This window comes from Nycticebus coucang, chromosome X (genome assembly GCF_027406575.1).
Source record: "Nycticebus coucang isolate mNycCou1 chromosome X, mNycCou1.pri, whole genome shotgun sequence".
NCBI classification, from domain to species: domain Eukaryota; kingdom Metazoa; phylum Chordata; class Mammalia; order Primates; family Lorisidae; genus Nycticebus; species Nycticebus coucang.
The window spans coordinates 180,689,184-180,702,494 of record NC_069804.1 but is presented as its reverse complement, the minus strand read 5'-3'; the positions used below and the strand labels follow the sequence as shown (position 1 = coordinate 180,702,494).

The window sequence follows — 13,311 nt, the reverse complement described above, 5'->3', positions numbered from 1 at the left end:
CTGTGATGCCTTCCCCAGCCCCTTGCACACAGTCTGTAGTTCCTTCCTCTTCACATTTATCTAACTTACTCTGCCTAGCTTGAGGCTCCATGGAGAATGAGGGAAAGGAAGGAACAGAGAAGCAAACCAGGGCATCACTGAGGGAAGGATGAGACCCTTAACTGCAAAAGGTTTGACTGGAACTCGGATTGGGTTTTTTTTAGCTACTTAGGTCTGAAGGGCAGCAGAACATACAGAGTGGAGATTTTTCTCCTCAATTGCAAGGAAGGCCTTAAAAGGATTATCCCTCCGGGCTCGACACCTGTAGCCAGCCACATACACCAGAGCTGACTGGGAACTACTACCAAAAAATAGCCGGGCATTGTGGCAGGTGCCTGGAGTCCACCTACTTGGGAGGCTGAGACAAGAGAATCGCTTAAGCACAGGAGTTGGAGGTTGCTGTGAGCTAGCTGTGATGCCATGGCACCCTACCCAGGGTGGACAGCTTGAGGCTCTGTCTCAAAAAAAAAAAAAAATCATTCCTGCTGGGACAGAGCTGGGGTCGCCTTGGGGTGGAGAATTAGCCCTGTGGTGCAAGACTCAGCCTAGAGCTCCCTGGACTCCAGAAAAGTGTTCCTGCCCTTCTAGCAGCTTCCACGCCCTCTGGAGTGCTCTGTGGGGTGCCCTTGGGGGTAGACATCGGGTCGGGCTGAGTAGCTGAAGGTCCTGGCGTTGCCACTTTCACTCATGCCTTAGCATGAAGCGCCAAAGCTCCCTCCTCCACCTGTGCACTGTTCCACAAGCACCACGCCCCTCTTTCCGCAGCCCCTCTTCCCACTTATGGCCCCCACCTTCCACATTTCCGCTCTCCTCCTCCCACGTTTCTACCTCCTTCCCCATCAGCTCAGCCTGGTTCTTACTGTAGCTCTGACTCATTTCCTCCCAAAGCTAGCTCCTGCTCCAAATCCGCCTCTAGCGTCCTTCCTCCTCCCAGTTCCGCCCTCATCCTCCTACACCTCCGCACCCTGCAGCTCTGCCCACCGCTCCTCAAGCCACCAAAGTCTACAGGAGCTCCTACCCCAGCTCCTTCCCACAGCCCAGCTTTGCTCCTCCCGCATCACCACCCCCACCTCAAGGAGCTCCATCCAGTACTTCCCACCCCTCTGCCCTAGAAGCAGCCCAGCCCCTCCTTTCCCACTTCTTTCCCACTGTGGAGCACTAGCTCCTCCTCCACACCTCCCCTAAGCCAGCCCTTCTCCACGGAGGCTCCCCATCCCTAGACTCACCCCGGCCCCGCCCTGCTCCTCCCCTTTCTCCTCCCACACCTGCCCCAACCCCTCCCCCATGGTGTTTTGGCCCCGCCTCACCCCTCCCCTAGCGCTCCGCGGCTCCCTCTCAACACCAATGGTTATGCATTGGTCCCTCCCCGGCCACGCCCTGCTCCTGTCGCGGTCCCGCCCCCAAACGCTCCCCCGGCACTTTCAGCCCACTCCCTCTGTCACAGAATGGCAGCCACTGCCCCTTCTTCCTCTTCCTCTCTCCAGTCTCTTTTCCTCCTTCTGGTCCCCACTCTGGGCAGCGCAGCGTCTTTGGCCAGTGCGCGTGAGGGCCCCTTGAGTGAAACAGCGTCTCCTAGTGGCCAGTTCGTGTATACGTGTGTGTTTACCTAAGTGCGTGTCTGCAGGTGCCTGGATGTCACAGCTATCTAATTGCATGGCTGCGTGCGTACGTGCGTGCGCGGGGGTACGGACGTGCGTGTGTACGTACCTGCATGCGTTACGCATAAAAGGGGCGCCGGGGGCTGTACGAACGCGACACAGTTAACGCCTTGGAACACCTGTGACTGGTACCTGTTTGCTCCAGGTGGCCATGGCAGCTTCAAACGCGAGACGGTCTACCCATGGCATCTCCTCGTCTGAATATGGGGGCCTGTCATCCTTGCGCCGGTGACCTCGCTGAGCCAGGGAGAGGTGGAGGGATTTACTGCCCCGTGGCCAAAGATTGCAGTTGGCCACGAGGGGTTTACTGCCCTATGGCCAAAGACTGCATTTGGCTGCAAGGGACTTTACTGGCCCATAGCCAAAGGCTGCAGTTGGCCCCGGACTCCCGCGAGACCGAGGGAGTTAGGACCTGCCATACAGGCGTCTGTGGGCTCGGCCTGTTGCAGACAGTACCTCTGGGCTGTGAGACTGGAGGCACCCTTCCTGTCCCTTCCTCCCACTAGCGTCGAGCCCCTGTCCCTTCTAAGCATGTGGCTGTCTGTCGGAAAGCAAGTGTTCTTCATATGCAGAGGCCTCATCTTGGCCCAGTCCTCCCTGACTCTGGCTTGTACCTTAAGCTGGGAACTCGCCAAGACCTGAGGCTGGGTGGTGCACAGCTCTGTGGCCCGGACACAGCGCCCAGCGTGCTCAGAAGTGGATCGAGAGGAATGGGATTTAGGCCCCTCAAACCCTCCAAAGCCTGTTGAGTAGAAGACCTTCCTAGTACCCTGAGCCACTGTCGCTGACTTGTGTTTAATGACCTTTCTCCATGTGGCCCTTGTCATTGTGCAGGTAAAGACACTGAGGCAAGAGGAAGACCGTTTTCTCCTCAGACCACAAAGCAGGTACTTGAACCCTTTCTTGCTGCTACAGTTACTTCAGTTCTCACCAGGGATTCCACCCTCATGGTTCGCGTTTGATTGCGGTGATTATATAGTATTGATGAGAAAGGACTGGCTAAGTAACTGAGTGGTGGAAACTAGGCAAACCTTCCTTCTAGTCACATACCCCAGTAGAAGAAAGAGGAATGGCCAGGCCCCATGGGGGACAGTCATTGTCCCTCATAAGTAATCCAAATCCAAGGAAAAGGGCAACTTTGTCACCCCTCAGCAGGATGGGTGGTGTAGAGTGTGCACAGGTGGGTCTTTGTGGAAGGACACTTACTGGCAGTCCCAGCACCTCAGACATGCTTGACATGTGACCCAGGAATTCTCTTCGGCAAGGCTTCAGACAGTGAGGGTTAGGGGTGATATAGTTTCTAGTAGCAGAAAATTGGAAGCAGCTTGTCACTCTCCACCAGTAGAGGGATGTTTAGGTAAATTATGGGGTAACCAGCAGTGGGATGCCAGCAGGCAGTAAAAACTAAGGTAGGTAAAGATGTACAGACAGGGAGAATGTGCTTGGTGTGCTATTGAGTGGAAAATCTGGGCCTCACCCCATAGAGACGTGTGGGGAACATCTTACATGTATGTGTGTGTTTGCCTAGGTGGCCATAATAAAAGACAGACAGGGTGGCTTACACAACAGATACCGGTTGTCTCCCCAGTTCTGAAGGCTGGAAGTCTAAAATCAAGCAGGGTTGGCTGGTTTGTTCTGTGTGCCATGAGTGAGAATCCATTCTGTCCCTCTCTCCTAGCTGTCATGGGTGGCTGGCAATCGTTGGCATTACTTGGCTTGTAGATGCATCACCCTGACCTCTGCCTCCATCTTCTCGTGGTTCTCTCCATGTGTGCATCGCTGTCTCTAAATACCCTCTTTTTACAAGGACACCAGTGACTTCGGAGGTGAGACCACATTTATGACTTCATTTTTACTCAGTTCCCTCTGTAAAGACTCTATCTTTGTCATAGGTCACTATTCTGAGGTGCTAGGGATTAGGACTTCCACACATGGATTTTAAGGGGACACAACATAACTCATAATAGCCTACAAAGTCCCTGAGGTAAGAACAAGCTTGGCATGTTCCTGAATGGAAGGCAGGCCTGTGTGACTGCAGGGGGATGAAATAACAGGCAGAGGAGAACAGGTGGCAGGAAGCCAGATCACAAGGGACCTTAATAGTGGGAAGGAGGGACTGTATTCCAGGTTGGGCAGTGGGCCCTTGGAAATTTTCAGCAGATGGGTGACATGATCTGCTGGCCCCTGTACTGAGGTCGCCCTGATGGCAGTGTGGACATGCAGTACATAGAGCAGGCACCTGAAGGAGGGGGCTGATTGGGATGCCAGGGGAGGCAGCGAGGTATTAGGGGCTCTGAATGGGATTATGGCCATGGAGATGATTAAAAGTAATTAGATTTGGGATCAAGGATGGAGATAGTGCTGCAGGATGTGACTGGTGGTTGTGGGAAAGAGAGGGAGGGCAGAGAGCCGCTACTTCAGGGTCAGGAGAAGGGAGGAGATGGCAGTGCCATTAGAGAGGTGGAAGGGAGGTGGACTTGGTGTGGCAGTGGTGGGAGTCCTGAGACTGTCAGCCTGGCCGTGCAAGCCTGAGACTGAAGGGTCATGGCCTGTGCCGGGGGAGGCAGAGCAGGCCACTGAGCCATGTGGCAGCTGAGAAGAAGGGAAAGAGTGTTGAGTAAGATGGATACAGAGCTGGCACAAGTCTGGCAATTGGTACCCGTGGAGACAAGCTTGTTAGTGGAGTGGAGGTGATGGGAGGCAAAGGGAGGAAGTGGGGCAATGGTGCAGAATGTTCAGAGAGACTGAGTGCAGACTGCTCTCCTGATGTTTCTCCTGCGCAGGGTTAAGAGCAGGGAGGCAGAGCTCAGAGGAAGGGCTTTGTCTGAGTGGCACTATCTCCAACACTGACCCGAATCTGGTCCCTTTCAATCTGGTCCTCTGAAGGCAGTCATCTAGTAGGGGAGGGGAAGTGTGATGCTGAGCTAGCGCAGACAGTGGCAGCACCTAGGGCCTGCAGTGAACTGGGGGGCGGGGACAGGGTCCAGAGCACAGTGGGGGACTGCTCACCCCAGAAGTGGGAGGAGGGCAGAAGGTGTGCCCAGAAGGTAGGAGTGTGAGTCTGGAGAGGAGTGAATACTGGCAGCTCTGGTCTTGAAAGGGCCTGGTCTTATGGGGGTGAGCATGCTTTCGTATAATCAAGGGAGGTACTTGAGGCTGACTGTCTGTACCTGAAGGGCAGGGGACACTTGCTGGAGTGAGGGGGCTGCTCATGAGTGGAGTATGGAGCCAGGGGATGGGACTCCAGGCCAAGTAATGACTGTGAAGTCGACAGTGAGAGGAATCGCCTCTGTGACTGCTCTGTTAGGTGCCAGGTGCTAGGCTGGGTGCCTTCAATGCCTTGTGTCTGTCCGTTCACAGCCTCAGGGAAACTGAGGCTTCCAGAGATCCCATGACTGGGCCGAGGTTCCGGCTTCAAGCCCGTGGCTCTCCAGGCCTAGGGCCCATGCTCCTTCACAGCACAGTGCTGTCTTCCAGCTGGGAGGAGGGGAACCTCTCCAGACGTCCACACAAAGGAGGCCAGGACCAGGGTGGGGGCGCGTGAGGTCAGGGCCACTGTAACCGTGGGCTGTAGCTGCTCAGTGCCGCCTCCTCAGCCCTGGAGCTGGCCTCATAGCGACACTGCCCCTGATGGGTTACTTGAGGATTAAATTTGAGGACCTCTGGCTGAAGCCTGTCCCTGGGCCTGGCACATAGGAGGTGCGTGTGCCCTGGGGCCAGTTGTTACAATTCTCCTTGTCCTTTCTTTTGGCTTAGAACAGATCAGGGACATCCGCTGACCCTGGAGAGAAGTGGTGGGAGAAAGGGATTGAGGAGAGGGACACGCCTGAGAGAAGCCATCTGACGTCACAGGGAATGCTGAGAGGTGAGCTGAAGTTGGATACCAAGGATTAGGGGTCAGCAGCCCTGGGGCAGGAGCTGGGAAGATGGGGGCCTGCAGTGCCTTTGGGTACCAGGGCCAGGGAGCAATGGGGATGGGGTGAGGGGAAGGAAAAGAGGCAGAGCCCAGGCCCCCATCTTCCCTCTGCATGGAGAGCCAGCTGAGGCCAGCCACAACTCTCCTCTCCTTTTGTGTTACCCTAGGGCTGAGGGACCTCTATTATAGCACTAACAAAAAACTGTCCTTCCTGTGCCTTTCTCTAGCTGTCCCCACCCTACTTGGTGAACTCCCAAAAGATGTCAGGGATGGACCTGAGTCCTCTGAACCCAACCCCTTCCATTGGGCCTACTGTGGCGTGGGACACCAGTGACTGCGTGGAGATAGAAGCAGCGGACTGTGGAGGTCAGTGATGTTCAGCACACCTGGGAGCCATGGCCGAAGGGCAGGCCCGCTCCCTGGCAGCTCGGAGGGCTGGTATGTGGCATGCCTCTGTGTTTCTGTAGGCCCCAGGAGCTTGTGGAAGATGAAGTTTGGCTGCCTCTCCTTCCAGCAGCCTTATGCTGGCTTTGTCTTAAATGGAGTCAAGACTCTGGAGACGTGCTGACGTCCCCTGCTAAGCACCCACCAGAACCGTACCATCGCAATCCACATTGCCCACAGGGACTGGGAAGATGATGCCTGGAGGGACCTGCTGGTGGAGAGGCTCGGGATGACTCCTGCCCAGATTCAGGCCCTGCTTTGGGAAGGGGAAAAGTTCGGTCGCGGAGTGGTAGCTGGTAAGTGGCGACATCGCAAATGTTGTACAGACGTTTCCAAGAGCAACCACATAGCATGCTGCTAGGGAGTTTTGTGGCCTCCGTTTCCATGTGAACTGGTTGGTGTGTTCACTGTGGTTTCCTTCAGCAACACGGCTCCTAAGGGGCAGCAAGGGGCTCTGGCCTGGGGTCGGCAGGCCTATATTCCAGGAGCTGTGGTAAATCATTCTCCACTCTAGGCCTCAGATCCTGTGTGTGATCTGAAAGGCTGGGTCAGGTCCACGTCTGCATGTGGCATTTGGCTGAGTGTGCCCGTGTGCATGGCAGAGACCATGAAAGACTGCAGGGCATGCTGACCAAGTCGGGTGGCCTTGAAAGTCAGGCTGCCCACCAGGCTTCACACACCTGCCACAGGTCCTCTGCTCATGGCATCCTGGGCAAGTTCTCTAGCTCCTGGGTGCTTGAGGACAGATGTCAACTCCTGCCACCTGGTAACCAGCCTTGGCATCACCTATAGGTTTCCAACAGTGGCTGGTGCCCTTCCAACCTGTCTGTGCTGCCCTCAGCAGTGTGATTTGGACCTGCACATTACTCCTGTGGCTTCCTTGAGGACAAGGCCTCTCCTTCTCCTTTTTGGAGCCCTCCCTCTGCCTCACCTCGGATCCCCTGAAGAGTTTGGCTCATTATCAGGGCTTAGTATGAAGGACTGGCTTCATGCTTTTTGGTGATAGCATCTTAGCCTGTAGCACTTGTGACTTTGAATAACTGTGTTGTCACACAGGCAGGCCTTGGGCTGTGGAAGGGGAAAACATCTCATGTTTTTTTCTGTGCACAGGGCTCATTGACATTGGGGAAACTTCACAGTGCCTAGAAAACTTAGCTCTGGATGCGGTTGTGGAACTGGAAAATGAAGCTGTGCTGACCATCCTGAAGCAGAAGTATCTGACTGTGATTTCAAACCCCAGGTGGTTACTGGAGCCCATACCTAGGAAAGGAGGAAAGGATATCTTCCAGGTAGACATCCCAGAGCACCTGATCCCTTTAGGGCATGAGGAGTACAGGCTTCTGAGAGCTCAACCATGACACCATCATTTCAGCATCATGGTGCAGACCTGTGCACGTCTTGCTAATTCTGAATTGTCCCTGCATTGCACAGCACCATCCACTGTCAGTCATATGGACAGATTCCTCCTCCTCTCAGACAAAGGGAATGGGGGTTAGGCTTTCCTTGTAACAAGCCCCTTAGGGTCGTTGACATAATCTCAGGTGCTTGGACCTTTGTGTAAAAGGAAAAGCTGCCAGGGAACTTGTCCATGTTTCTGCTAATGTAGGTCCTGATAATTTCCAGATTGTACCAATAAATTTGTTGTGGGTAACCATTATTTGGGGCTCCCTTGTACATTTTTTCCCTCCTTTCGTCCCAGTCCCAACTCATCAAATGTCTGAGCAGCACCTATTGTGACTTTGAATAACTGTGTTGTCACACTGGTGGCAAGTCTGGCACCGGCCCTGAATGTTTGCCTGAGAGTGACCAGCCCTTAATGGACTGACCATCCAGGATGAAGAGGACACCAGCCTCATAGCAGCTGTCTGTCCTTTCCTGCACCTCTTGCTCTGTTGTAAACGTGTGTGCTGGTTCAGGAAACGTGCATCCCACACATCACACAGCTACTTCGGATCCAAAAGATCCTAAATGGTAGAGTGAGGTTAACTTTGAAAAGTGATAGTGTTATTTGATTTGTAGCAAGGCTTTTTCCTTTTTTTTTGCTGCTGATTTCTTAGCTAAATTTCTAGTGGTTCTTATTGGTGAGGATGATGGGGGTTTCCCCCTAGGCATTGATTTCCCGCCCTTCTCTTCTGCACGAGGAGGGAGTGGTCACACATCCTTTGGCTGATGGAGTGACCTGACTTTCAGGTGGGTCTCCTTGGAGGGCCTCTGGATGCTGGGCTAGGGACACTGAGCCACTGACCAGAAGCTTCCTGACTTCATTGGGAGTACAGGGAACCCATGAGGAGAAAATTTCCTCTTTTGAGACCCATGAACAATGTAAGGTGATACTGCCAAGATCAGGACCAAGGCTGTTCTGTCTTCTGAGCAAGGAGCAAGTGTTAGGGCACCAGACCTTCATGGGCTTGCCCTCAACACTGGCAGCATCCTTTGCTAAGTGTGTGATAGATAATGCTGCTTCTCCGTGGGAAAGAGGACAATGGGGGCCAAAGCCTGTCTTGGACAGGATTTTCAACCTCCTGGCTTGTGCTGAGGAGATCTGTATATTATAGAAGTGTAGAAAGAACACAGACTCGAGATTCTCATTTTTAAATTGTTTATTTGCTCATATAGGCTTTTTATTTTTCTTTACCAAGACCGATAGTAGGTTCATTGTTAGAATATGACAATTTTTATCCATCATTAGTGGCCTGAGAGTTCAAGGATTTGGATTTGGATTGTCCTTGAACTGCTCACAGAATGCACACTTAACAATCTGAGGAGCTCTCTGGCTCCTCATTCTCAGTGGTCTCATTGGGAGACATCACCAAAAGGGCAGCCAGCAGGATGGAATAACAGGTGTTATATAAAGACATCACGGAACCATAATCTGGATACAAATGAAGGTTGTCAAGTACTTCTCCTGCACCTTCCATGCTGGCAGTAGCCAGTGGTGCTGATGCAGCACTGCTTGAGGTACCTTCCCCACTTGGGCCATTTGGCTCAAAAGTGGAGCGGTTTCCCTGGTGATATCTCACGGCGCTGCTCATGGAAGAGTTTCGAGAGCGCAAGTGTGACTGAGTGCCGCTGGTTCCCTGAACACTGGGGGCTCCTGTGAGGGACTTTTGCTTAACTTCCTTCTTGGCAGCATTGTGATGGATTCGAGGGGAATGTCTTGTAGCCACCAGCTTCTTTTTCTTCATCGCTGGTTCTCCAGGTGCTTGCAGAGTGGTCTTTTGGAAGTATCCTTTCTTCTGGATCTTCTCCAGGAGCTGAGGCTTATCTCGCTGAAAGTTGGAGTGGCGGTAGATCTGAAACAGAATAAACATTTCAGCCATTGTGGAATAGAATGTTCATTTTTTCCCTCCTATCCCCGAGTCATACTGGTTTTGTTTTACAGTGGAGAATAGAATGTTGTTAAGTTGCTGGCGGTGTCATTATGACCTACGGCATGAGGTCACTAAAGACAAAATATTCACAGCTTAACGTGGTCATATATATATATAGTGAGATAGATGGATGGATGGATAGATAGATAACATTAACTGGCCTGAGTCTTTTCTCAGACCTGCAGGTTATCAATGTTATATTTTAATAACAACGTAAGTTATCTGCAGAACCAAAACTCCTGCACTATGTCATTTGTCTTGGTGTCCTATAGAGATGTCTGAGTAACAGAAAATGGGTAACAGAGACACTTTCTACATTACCATCATCTTCTTCTTTCCTTGAGATGGAACCGAGGGGTTGTTGGGGCGTATTTTCCTGAACCCGTAGAGGTTAAGTTGACGAATAAAACTCTTCAAGCTGTCTGTTTCAAATATCTTCTTTGCTCCTCTCCGGCGAAGAATCTCTCTCTGGAAAAGGTCCTCCTGGATGACCACAGTGTCTCCTTGATCACTCCAGTTCACAGACTCGAACACGTTGTTCTCCACTATCACCCAAAGCTTTCTGGGGAAGGAGAGCCCCGAGAAGTCAATGTTGTCTGGCACATCAGCTACATTTTCGTTTTGGTCTTCTGGCTCCACGTTATCTTGATTGCCTTGGTTTTGGCTCGCATCTTCGTCACCGTTCTTGTCCATGTCTTCATCACCTTGCTTGTCCGCATCTTTGTCCCGGCGCTTGTTGGCATCTTCATCACGGCACTTGTCCGTGTCTTTGTCACTGAGCTTGCCCACATCTTCGTCACTGTGCTTGTCCAAGTCTTCATCACCATGCTTGTCCGCATCTTTGTTACCATGCTTGTCTATGTCTTCGTCACCATGCTTCTCCGCGTCTTCATTGCCGTGTTTATCTGCATCTTGGTCACGGTGCTTGTCCACGTCTTCGTCACCGTGCTTGTCCACGTCCTCCTTTGACTCCACCTCCGGATCAGTTGAAGTGTCGGGTGGGACCCAGTTTTCTGGCTCTCCACCAATTGTTGGGGCTGGCATACCTTCGAATTTCTCGTCCATATTCTGACTAGCCATGGGGCTAGGCCAGCGTCAGGAGCATTTTCGAACCAAGACTGTTACCGCTATGGTAGCGAGTCAGAAATGGCTCTGGACTGAGTCCGGGCGTCCAATATATGCCATCCATGAAATTCTAGAGTCCCGCTATCAGGGCAACCAGCTGCTTAAGTCACTGTCCCCTTTATTTGTCATGTGATGTCACAAAGACAGCTCAGCCAATCTGAAGAGAGGGTCCTGGCCAAGTATGGGGTTGGGGGGGAGACAGGTGCAAGGGCCCCAAATCCTCTCTTTTCTTAAAGTATATAAAAGTTACGGTTCTGTTTCCCACAGAAGTCTCCCATCTGGTGACAGGCACAGTGTTCTGAACTGCCAGGATGAGTTGAGAAGTCACAATCCCCATCAGCAATCCCATCCCTTAAAATGTGTGAGGAGACTGTTCCTAGTGTCTCTGAAATGCTCAAAAACCAGACTGGTAGACTGTACCTCCTAGGAGATGGTGCTCTGTATTGGGCTGGTTGTCCTAGTCTCAGTTGGTATCACCCTTCTCCCCCCACTTCTGCTTTGGACTCTACCAACTACTCTTAATGGGTAATTGGTTTAGTCTCAGTTGGTATCACCCTTCTTCCACCCTGCGCCCCTCCCCACTTCTGCCTTGGACTCTACTAACTACTCCTAATGGGTAACTGATCCTAGTCTCAGTTGGTATAATCCTTCTTCTCCCCACTTCTGCCTTGGACTGTACCAACTGCTCTTACTGGGTGATTGGTTGTCCTAGTCTCAGTTGGTATCACCCTTCCCCTCCCTTCTGCCTTGGACTCTACCAACTACTCCTAATGGGTGAGTGGTTTAGACTCAGTTAGTATCCCCCTTCTTCCTACTGCCTTGGACTCTACCAACTACTCCCTAATGGGTAACTGGTTATCCTAGTCTCAATTGGTATCACCCTTCTCCACCCCCACTCGCCTCTGCCTTGGACTTTACTAACTAATCCTAATGGGTGAGTGGTTTAGACTCAGTTGGTATCTCCCTTCTTACTACTGCCTTGGACTCTACCAACCACACCTAATGGGTGATTGGTTGTCCTAGTCTCAGTTGTCCTAGTATCACCTTTCTTTCACCCCACTTCTGCCATGGACTCTACCAGCTACTCTGAATGGGTGATTGGTTTAGTCTCAGTTGGTTTCACCATTTATCCCCCGCACCCTTGCTTCTGCCTTGGACTCTACCAACTACTACTAATGGCCTGATTGAGTCTTCTAGTCTCAGGGGGCATCACCCTTCTCATCACCCCCCCTACCCTCATGGCTTCTGCCTTGGACTGTACTAAATATATATATATATATATATATATATATATATATATATATATATATACACATATATATATATATGTGTGTGTGTGTGTGTGTGTATGTATTTTTTTTTTTTTTTGAGACAGAGCCTCAAGCTGTTGCCCTGGGTAGAGTGCTTTGGCATCACAGCTCAAAGCAACCTCCAACTCCTGGGCTCAATTGAGTCTCTTACCTCCACCTCCCAAGTAGCTGGGAGTACAGGCACCTGCCACAATGCCGGGCTAATTTTTGATAGCAGCCATCATTGTTATTTGGCAGGCCCAGGCTGGATTCAAACCCGCCAGCTCAGGTGTATGTGGCTGACGCCTTAGCCGCTTGAGCCACAGGCGCAGAGCAAAGTACTAAATAATCTTAATGGGTGATTGGTTGTCCTAGTCTCAGTTGATATCACCGTTCTTCCCCACCCCACTTCTGCCTTGCACTCTACCAACTACTCCTGATCAGTAAGTGGTTCTCCTAGTCTTACTTGGTATCACCCTTCTTCCCCCCAACTTCTGCCTTGGACTCCATTAGGTACTCCTAAGGAATGATTGGTTTAGCCTGGGTTGGTTTCACCCTTCTTTTCCCTGCTTGCTCCTGATTCTGCTTCTGCCTCAGACTCTACTGAGTACTCCTAATGGGTGATTGTTTGTCCTAGTCTCAATTGGTATCCCTGTTCTCTCCCCCTCCTACTGTCTTGGACTCTACCAACTACTCCTAATGGTTGATTGGTTGTGCTACTGTCAGTTGGTATCACCCTTCTCCCCCCCCCACCCTTCTGCCTTGGAGTTTACCAACTACATCTAATGGGTGATTGGTTGTCCTAGTGTCAGTTGGTATCACCCTTATCCCTGACTTCTGCCTTGGACTCTACCAACTACTCCTAATGGGTGATTGGTTGGGCTGTACTCAGTTGGTATCACCCTTTCCCACACCCTTCTGCCTTGGTTTCTACCAACTACTCCTAATTGGTTTAGTCTCACTTGGTATCACCCTTCTTCCCCCCTTCTTCTGCCTTGGACTCTACCAACTACTCCTAATGGGTTATTGATTGTTGTGGTCTAAGTAGGTATCAGCCTTTCCCCACCCCTTCTTCCTTTTCCTCTACCCCCTACTCCTAATTGGTGATTGGATCTTTTCCTATGGGCCCAACTAAAGACGGTTTACTTTTTTTTTTTTTTTTTTTTTTTTGAGATAGAGTCACACTATGTTGCCCTAGGTGGTGTGCTGTGGTGTCACAGCTCACAGCAACCTCAAACGCTTGGGCTTAAGCAATTCTCTTGCCTCAGCCTCCCAAGTAGCTGGGACTACAGGCACCCTCCACAACACCCAGCTATTTTTGTTGTTGTTGTTGTAATTGTCATTGTTGTTGTGGCAGATCTGAGCTGGGTTCCAACCCACCAGCTCCAGTGTATGTGGCTGGCATCCTAGCTGCTGAGCTATAGGCACTGAGCCTAAGGACTGTTTCTTATTGCTACTAGGTCGAGTCA

General features: G+C 51.5%; 1 pseudogene; it reads left to right on the top strand.

Moving 5' to 3' along the window:
- Positions 1 to 2,421: 2,421 nt before the first annotated feature.
- On the top strand, positions 2,422 to 7,625 carry LOC128577707 (protein EOLA1-like; annotated as a pseudogene).
- Positions 7,626 to 13,311: the final 5,686 nt, after the last annotated feature.